Raw genomic sequence first — 7196 nt, forward strand, 5'->3', positions numbered from 1 at the left:
CTTGTTGAGGAACAAACTTCGTCTTGGGGTATTGATATTCTTCCCACTCAACTCCATTGGCATTGAACTTTCGTTCAAAACCAACACCTTGATTCTTCCGGTGCCTTCCTTGCTTGCGTACAATTTCCTCGAATTGCTTACTCTCGGCAAGGCTCTTTTATACACCTTTCTCTATAATTCCCTTCAATAAGCTATTTTCTTGCTCAAGTGTAACTTGGCTAAGAGAATCATTAGTGGAATCAAGAGAACTACTAGAAGCAACACTATTGGATTTAGCATGATTATTGTTACTACTAGAGGAAGAATCCTTCTTGTTCTTGTTACTAGACTTGACTTGAGGCATGTAAGTAGATAAGAGTAAATGCTTGGCAATGTAAGAAGAACTTTTCTTGCGAAGATCATCATTGATTGCTTTTAAGAACTCATGCTCTTGCTTAAGATTGAGCTTTACAAAGCGTAACTTCTCATGAGTCCTCAAAAGTTCTCGATGATCCCCTAAGATAGTTTCATGAGCTAACTTAAGAGTGTTTAGTTCTTTAGTTAGAAGCTCAATCTTCTCCTTATCATTGTCATTCGTTTTATCTTGTTTAGCATGATTAATTGACGTTTCACCATAGTATTCATCACTAGAGTTGTCAATGAGTAAATCATCATCACCTAACAAGTCATCTTCATCACTATTGAAATCAACATACTCGGGGTGAGTTACCTTAGGGCCTTTGGCCATGAAGCATCTTCCAATTCCTTCATTTGGTGAATCAAATATGTCGTAGGAGTTGGTCGACACAAGTGCTAGACCGGCAACACCTTCATCTTGAGTATGTTCGGAGTCGTAGTGATAGCTTCTCTCGGAGTGATGTTCAGAGTCGGAACCGGATACCCATTCACCAACATGAGCTTGATGTCTTCGTTTTGTGTAGCTCTTTGATGACTTGTCCTTCCTTTCCGAATCCTTGCTTCTCCGGGATGTTCTTCGTTCATAATGATCATCTCTACTCGTTCTCTCTCTTGGCGGTGATTCTTCTCTTCTACTTCTTCTCTTGGGAGAATTTTCTCTTCTTTTGTAGGGTGTCGTACACTCATTGGAATAGTGTCCGGGTCTCTCACAATTGTAGCAATTGCGCTCTCGACTGGAAGATCTTTTATCATTGTAAGACCTTGACTTGGAGCTTCTTTCTTTGCTTCTACTCTTGTAGAATTTGTTGAAGTTCTTCACCATTAAGCTCAATTCTTCATTGAAGGTTTGTTTCTCACTTGATGATGTAGGGTCTTCACATGAGGCTTTTTAAGCACCACTTGACTTGTTGTGAAGTTCCTCTTTATCCTTGAGTGACATCTCATGAGCAACAATTCTTCCAATGACCTCCGTTGGCTTGAGATTCTTGTAGTTGGGCATCATTTGGATCAATGTGCACACGGTATCATATTTTCCATCCAATGCTCTTAGGATCTTCTTGATGATGAATCTGTTGGTCATCTCTTCACTTCCTAAGCCCGTAATCTCATTTGTGATAAGAGCAAGCCTAGAGTACATTTCAGCGACACCTTCACCATCCTTCATTTTGAACTTGTCAAGCTGACTTTGGAGCACATCCAACTTGGATTCCTTGACGGAGTCGGTACCTTCATGCATATAAATCAAAGTATCCCAAATTTCCTTAGCATTCTCAAGACGGCTGATTTTGTTGAATTCTTCGGCGCACAATCCGTTGAAGAGGGTATCATAAGCTTGAGCGTTGTACTGCAGCATCTTCAATTCATCCGCACTAGCTTCACGGTTTGGTTCCCTCCCATCAAAGAATTCACCTTGCAAGCCAATACACACAATAGCCCAAACGGCGGGGTTATGTCCGAGAATATGCATTTTCATCTTATGCTTCCAACTAGCAAAATTAGTACCATCAAAGTAAGGACCTCTACGGTGATAATTTCCCTCGCTAAACGCCATACTCTCCTAGCTTGTGAAACCAAGGCTATGACCACCAAAAGCTATGGAAATCAAAGCAAATGGAGACCAAATCTCTGATACCACTTGTAGGACCTTGAAGTATGTCTAGAGGGGGGTGATTAGACTACTTGACCAATTAAAAACTTAACCTTTTCCCAATTTTAGTCTTTGGCAGATTTTAGCTATCTTAGCACAAGTCAAGCAATCTTCACACAATTCAAGCAAGCATGCAAAGAGTATATGAACAGCGGAAATTAAAGCATGCAACTTGCAAGAATGTAAAGGGAAGGGTTTGGAGATTTCAAACGCAATTTGGAGACACGGTGATTTTTGAGCCGTGGTTCCGATAGGTGGTGCTATCATACATCCACGTTGATGGAGACTTCAACCCATGAAGGGTAACGGTTGCGCGAGTCCACGGAGGGCTCCACCCACGAAGGGTCCACAAAGAAGCAACCTTGTCTATCCCACCATGGTCGTCGCCCACGAAGGACTTGCCTCACTAGCGGTAGATCTTCACGAAGTAGGCGATCTTCTTGCCCTTACAAACTCCTTTGTTCAACTCCACAATCTTGTCGGAGGCTCCCAACTGACACCTAGCCTATCTAGGAGACTCCACTCTCCAAGAAGTAACAAATGGTGTGATGATGATGAACTCCTTGCTCTTGTGCTTGAAATGATAGTCTCCCCAACACTCAACTCTCTCTCACAGGATTTGGATCTGGTGGAAAGAAGATTTGAGTGGAAAGCAACTTGGGGAAGGCTAGAGATCAAGATTCATATGGTAGGAATGGAATATCTTGGTCTCAACAAATGAGTAGGTAGTTTTCTCTCAGAAATGGTAAGTTGGAAGTGTAGGTTTGTTCTGACGGCTCCCTCCGCGAATGAAGAGGAGGTGGAGGGGTATATATAGCCTCCACACAAAATCTAACCGTTACACACAATTTACCAATCTCGGTGGGACCGAATCAACAAACTCGGTCGGACCGATTCAGTAAACCTAGTGACCGTTAGTGATTTTGGTGGGACCGACATGCAACTCGGTGGGACCGATATGGTTAGGGTTAGGGCATAACGTAATCTCGGTGAGACCGATTACACAAACTCGGTGAGACCGATTTTGGTAATTAGCTAACCAGAGAGTTGGTCAGGTAAACTCGGTGGGACCGATTCGCTCTTTTCAGTGAGACCGAAATGTTACGAAAGGGAAACAAAGAGTTTACATTGCAATCTCGGTGGGACCGATCGCTCACTTCGGTTAGACCGAAACGTTACGAAGGGAAACAGAGAGATTACAATCCCATCTCGGTGAGACCGAGATCCCTATCAGTGAGACCGATTTGCCTAGGGTTTGTGGTAGTGGCTATGATATCTGAACTCGGTGGCGCCGGATAGAAAGAATCGGTGGGGCCGAGTTTGACTTTAGGTTTAGGTCATATGTGGATATGAGAAAGTAGTTGAGGGTTTTTTGGAGCATATCACTAAGCACTTGAAGCAAGAAACTCATCAAGCAACACCTCATCCCTCCTTGATAGTATTGGCTTTTCCTATAGATTCAATGTGATCTTGGATCACTAAAATATAAAATGTGGAGTCTTGAGCTTTTGAGCTTGAGCCAATCCTTTTATCCTTAATATTTTGAGGGATCCACTTTCATCATCCATGCCATGCCATTCATTGAGCTTTCCTGAAATATTTGTCTTAGAATAGTATTAGCTCAATGAGCTATATGTTGTTATGAATTACCAAAACCACCTAGGGATAGTTGCACTTTCAACCTCATCACCTTTTGTTCGGGTCTCCTCCTTCCTATGATGATCTCCATGTCTTCGGTTGCTTGTGTTACCCCAACATCACCGCCACCACCCCACATAAACTCGCGCCGCGGTCTCTTGCCTGTGTCTTTCTTGGCTATCAACCCAACACCAAAGGATTTCGCTGCTACGATCTGGTCTCTCGCCGTGTCTTCGTCTCGCGGCACGTTTACTTTGATGAGGTTGCTTTTCCTTTTCAACAGGTTTCTCCCACAGCGGAGCCATCCTCGGATTCTTCCCCTCGTCGGCCTCGGTGAGCCCTTGCGCTCCCTCCACCGCGCATGCATGCATCTTCGGCGAGCCCTTCGGCTCCCTCGGCGCAGCCTCCTCTCTCGGCTCAGGCGGAGCCGGCCTCACTCCTGGAGGCTTCGACGCCTGCTTCTGCTGGCCTGGCGGCATCCTCAGGAAGCGTCTCGGTTGGGTTCCCGGCTGCCTCTCCGACGCTCCCGTCCGCACCCACGTTGGTTGTGGCCTCTCCCGTCGGGTCGCCATCGTCCTTTGCGGTCTCACCCGTGGACACGTCTATGCCACCCGTGGCCTCACCCGTGGCCTCGTCTTCGCCACCCGCGGCTTCGCCTGTGGCTCCCTCGCCGTTGCCTGCGGCTTCGGTCACGGCCTTGTTGCCCGTGGCTTCTCCCATAGCCTCGTCATCGTCCTCTTCCGCAACAGAGATTGCACCTCCGCCTCGACGTCGGGCTCGAGCCCCGCCTCCGCCGCCTCATCACTCCATGGTGACGCGTGCTAAAGACGGGATACATCAACCGAACCCACGCTATCACAATCTCAGTGTGACGACGATCTCTCCAGTACTGCGCTCGGTGTGCTCGGAATTGAGTGATCCGCTCTGGCTTGGGGCTATGCGCGCTGAGTATGATTCCCTCGTCGCCAACCAGACCTGGACATTGGTTCCTCGTCCACCCGGTGCCGACATCATCACCGGCAAGTGGGTATTTCGGCACAAGCTTCTCCCGGATGGCTCTGTGGACAGGTACAAGGCTTGTTGGGTTGTTCGCGGCTTTGCACAACGTGCCGGTGTTGACTTCTCAGAGACTTTCTCCCCGGTCGTTAAACCTGCCATGATTTGTGTGGTTCTTCAGCTTGCCGCCTCACGTCATTGGCATGTTCATCAGCTCGACATCAACAGCGCCTTTCTATATGGTAATCTCCAGGAGCGTGTTCTCTGCCAGCAGCCCACTGGATTTGTTGATCCCACCCGACCTGATGATGTCTGTCTGCTATCACACTCTTTTTACGGTCTGAAACAGACACCTCGTCCGTGGTATCAATGCATTGCAACATTTCTCACCGCTCTTGGTTTTCGCAACACCACCTCGGACATGTCGCTATTTGTGCTTCATCGAGCTGATCATGTCGCCATGCTTCTCCTCTATGTTGATGATATCGTCATCACCGCCTCTCACGCGGATCTACTTCACGACATCATTGGTCACCTCGGTTTTGAGTTTTGACTGAAGGACTTGGGTGCCTTGCACTTCTTCCTCGGCATTAATGTGCGACGTGATTCCTCTGGATTTTTTCTTCATCAAGGACAGTATGCTCTTGATCTCTTGGATCGTGCTGGCATGACCGATTGCAAACCTGCTGCTACTCCTGCCGAGGCCAAGCCGAAGCTCTCTGCCACTGCTGGACAACCTGCCACTGACGCCGCTCTCTACCACAGTATTGTTGGTGCTCTTCAGTACCTCACGCTCACCAGACCAGATATTCAGTTTGCCGTACAACAAGTTTTCTTGCATATGCACTCGCCACGCGATGTTCACTGGTCTCTGGTCAAGCGCATTCTCCGGTACATTTGCCGGACACCGACCTTTGGTCTTCGTCTTCGTGCCTCCACCTCCACTGAGATGTATTCCTACACTGATGCGGATTGGGCCGATTGTCCTGACACTCGCCGCTCTACGTCAGGCTATTGTGTGTTCTTTGGCGATTCGCTTGTCTCATGGTCCTCTAAGCGGCAACCCACCGTCTCCCGCTCGAGCGCTGAGGCCGAGTATTGTGCCATCGCCAACGTCATTGCCGAGACTTGTTGGCTTCATCAACTTCTTGGCGAACTTCGGGTCTCAATCCTGAAAGCTACGGTGGTTTTTTGTAATAATGTTTCGGCCACCTACCTCGCGGCCAACTCGGTGCAGTTCACTTCGTTCGCGAGAAGGTTCAGTTAGGTCAGCTCCTGGTTCTTTATGTATCGACCACCCAACAGTTCGCCGACATTATGACCAAAGGTCTCTCAACCGCTGCATTCCAGGAGTTCGGTTACCGTCTTTGCATCGCCGACGCCGACGCTTCGACTGCGGGGGGGTGTTGAACGTGACGTATTGTACTTCTAATTCTATCTTCTCTAGCCTTGTATAGTTGACTCCTAGAGATATGGTAGGGTTAGTTTTCTTGTCACGTAAGACATCTCTTTGTATATATTGTGACCTACTCCATGGAATGCAATTGAGTTGCACCGCATAATCTTTCCACGGTGTTTTCATATGAATAGGTCTTTTCATATGAATATTTGAACTTGGGATGCCCTATGAAGATGAAGTAACTGTTGCATTTACTCTCTACGAATCCAACAAAGTTTCATATTTGTGGTGAAAATGACCAATATGGGCATGAAAAAAGATGGATCACCATGTGGTCAGCCCGCCAATGTTGTTATGTCGTTTGTGCTTAACCATCTAACATTGTTAACTCTTTGGAGGAGGTGGCGTACTAGGCGCGCCTATCGGAGGCCATCGCACCCTGCTTCCAACGACTTCGTGCCGCCATTGATGCCACTGTCCCCCGTCAGGCCCGAGCTGACACCCTCCCAGGATCCGCTGACGCACCACCGGTACACCTGACAAGGAGTGCGCGAGTGGGTCAGTGCGCCACCCGTCTGGCTTGGGGCGATGCCGGCGCATGAGAGATCTACCTTGAGCAGCGGCGAAAACGCTTGGGGCGATGTGACACTGTCTGCCGCAAGTCCGCTAGATTCAAACGGACAAAATATGTATCCGTTTGCGTCATTAGAGCAGCTCCAACGCAGGGACCCAAACGGACACGGATTTTGTCCGCTTTTTGTCTGTTTGGGTCTTTTGTCCGCCAAGCGGACATGGGGCGTACACTGCGGGCATCCAACACAAGAACCTAAAAGCGGACAGAGCGGACACTGTGGGCATCCCTCCGCCACCCTCGTCTCCCCCTCGCGCCGTCGGGCCCCGCTGCTCCCCCTCACGCCGTCGGGCCCCGCCGCTCCTCCACGCAGGTGTCTCGCTGTCGTCCGTCGTGGCGCCGCCCCTGACCCCAGACGCGGTGGTCGTGTTGTCCCGTGCCTCCTGCTCGTCGCCCCGCTCGACCACCTCCTGCTCGCGGGGTGCGGCGCGCGCGAGCGGCGCACGGGCAAAGCAGCGGTCGTGGAGGCGAGCTGCGGGGCACGCGGC

This window comes from Triticum aestivum, chromosome 4B (genome assembly GCF_018294505.1).
Source record: "Triticum aestivum cultivar Chinese Spring chromosome 4B, IWGSC CS RefSeq v2.1, whole genome shotgun sequence".
Classification (NCBI taxonomy): domain Eukaryota; kingdom Viridiplantae; phylum Streptophyta; class Magnoliopsida; order Poales; family Poaceae; genus Triticum; species Triticum aestivum.